Below are 2,659 nucleotides of genomic sequence, written 5' to 3' on the forward strand. Positions count from 1 at the left end.
TGCTGCAGTCATTGGTTGGAGCCCCTCCCCCAAGCAAACAACTGAGAGACGGATAGTGGTCCTGCTCAGCCATTGGTCAGTGCTGCAGTGGGACCCTCCCCCAAGCAAACACCTATCAGTGAGCAACCGTCAGTCGGTCTGTGGAGAGAGAGTTGTACAGAGTAAGGTAAGAAGCAAATCCTGGCCTTTTGCTTAGGGCCCTCCAGCTCACCCAGCCTTGGGCCAGTGGGTGAGCAGTGGGACCCAGGGAACAGAGGGCTGTGTCCTGTAGGGACACAGAGCCCTCGCCAAGGCCACCGGCTGACCAGGCTCAGGCTTTGAGGCGGCAGTGAACCTCTCCCTGATCCCCGCCTTTGTGCAGACCATGAGTCCTGGCCCCCACTGTTTATAGGTAACCTGAGGAGCATGAGGGTTGGCTGGATCCTGGGCGCCTGGCTCCATTAGCAATGACAGCTGGGCAGGTTCTGGGGATCTGGCCCTGAGGTAGCCAGCTGCCAGCTGAGATCTGCCTTCTTTTAGCCAGGACAAGGTCTTCGGAGTGTGAAAGTCCTGGGAGCCTTGCCCTTGTCAGAACAGAAATTTGGTAGAGGTTTCCAGGAATACCATTCCCTGTCCATGACCAGATCTCAAGAACAAAGGTTCTGACACATGAAGTTTGCAACAACTAACCACATCCCTCACTCACCTTTCCTAGAAAAGGGCTTTTGCTGAAAGCTTTTTGAGGAGTTTGGGGTTTTTAAGGCATGAGCTACTCATCTCCTTGCATGGCCTTCAGTAAACTTTTCTCTGTTCCAAACTCCAATGTTTTGGTATCGTTGGCCTCACTATGCGGCGGGCACATAGACTTGTGTTTTCAGTAACAGGAGTATTTGTAACAGCAGGATGAGCCGAGTTCCCTGTGCTATATAGCAGGCTCTTACTAGTTGTCTGTTGTAGGGTGTTAATGTCAGTCCTAATCTCCCAATCAAGTCTGTGCTTTTCTTCACTATGTCATGTATGTCAGCACAAGATGCTCAGCGTGTGCAGACTAAGCAGTGCTTCCCCCCTTGTCACGTGTCCTGCAGTGTGCAATGTGCCATGTGCCAGGACTGAACTGATGGCCCCAGAGACTGAATTTATTGGGTCTCACCTGATCGCCTCTTGCCTGGAGTTGTCCTAGATCTTGTCATTATATTGCAATTAAGTAAGGGGAATCTGAAAACTCATCTGTTAGAAAATAGTAGGTTCTCTAATTTTCATGATGAAAACAATTTTTAATGATCACAAAGAGAAGAATCACAAATCCTTTCATATGTATTGTAATAGTTCTGTTTTTGGACCAAAATTTGTACTACTGACAGTTCCTTTCCTAACAAGTGATCAATTTTTCTTTGACCAGAAGAGGGTGTGCATGGCACCTGAAAACAAAGGTGACTGTGTAATATTAATAAATGTTTTTAAGTGAGAGGAGAGGAATGAGAAGTTCCCTGAACTATGGGCCTGACCATAAAAGGTGCTTAGTGCTAAGTCTAAGCTCAGAACTCAGGAGCCATACATACAGTTATCCTTTCATTTTAGAAAGAGAGCACCATCAAAAGACATTTAGATCACATGTTAAGTAGTTCAATTTTTTGAAATTTCTAAATTAGCAATTCAGTATTTTAGCTTGACTTGGGTTTTGCTAACTTGTATGATATACGACACCTGCCTTATTAGATAATAGGTATTAATGGCAGCCTTGTGGATCATAGGGCCAAAGGATATTTCAGTAGAGCTCCCACAATGCAGAATTTGGAAAGAGAGGAAGATGCTTCCATTTTTTGGGCCCAGTCTCAATTCTTTTATTTCCCCTTACCCTTCTCCTCCCATGTTTTTTCACACTCTGAGTAATTATTTGGCAGCCTTCTGCAAGCAAAGAGAGGTTTATTCTTGCAGAAATGGGTTGGATAATTGTGTGGCTATAATCTGACTGCCTGTGTCCAAATGTCCAATTTGGATACAGAGGGTTAGAGCAAGTAAGATACTGAATTGCATGAAATTTGAAGCTCCCAACTGAGCATAGTGTTCTTTGGCCACTTGCTGAGGAACCAGAGAATGCAGCTGTGAGTTAGTTAGCTGTGGTTTGGGGACTGGAGTAGTGCAGGTTTCTGTGGAAGGAATGAGTGCTTTGTCTTCTCACAAACTTGGGTCATAGCCTTGAATTACCCAGATAACAGCTACAGCCTTGCCATGGTGGGACTCTGATTTAAGGCAGTTTTGATTGTACCCTTATCTATTACAGGAAGAGTGATGTGAGCAAAAGTGGTTCCTACTTATGTCTAGACTCCTCAGGTTATCTTTGCCTCTTGGTTTTCTTTAGTTGAAACATTTTCATTGCTTTGCAAGTGCTCTGCTTGAGAATAGGATAATGATTGAAATTTAAGCAGTTAATCTTGTGTGTTGAGGAATTAGAAAAATGTTTGAAAATCATTGGTTTCTCAATCATAGTGTAACTGGGAAGGGTTAATTTTGAATTTATGCTGGCTCTGCTTCTGTGATTTTAACCCTCATCCTGCCACTTTTTTTGTTTATGTGTGTTAGTGGCTTTATCGTGTCTGACTCTTTGCAACTCCATGGACTATAGCCCACCAGGCCCTCTGTCCATGGCATTCTCCAGGCCAGAATACTGCAGTGGGTAGCC

This window comes from Bison bison, unplaced genomic scaffold, assembly GCF_000754665.1.
Source record: "Bison bison bison isolate TAMUID 2011002044 unplaced genomic scaffold, Bison_UMD1.0 scf7180017864118, whole genome shotgun sequence".
Classification (NCBI taxonomy): Eukaryota; Metazoa; Chordata; class Mammalia; order Artiodactyla; family Bovidae; genus Bison; species Bison bison.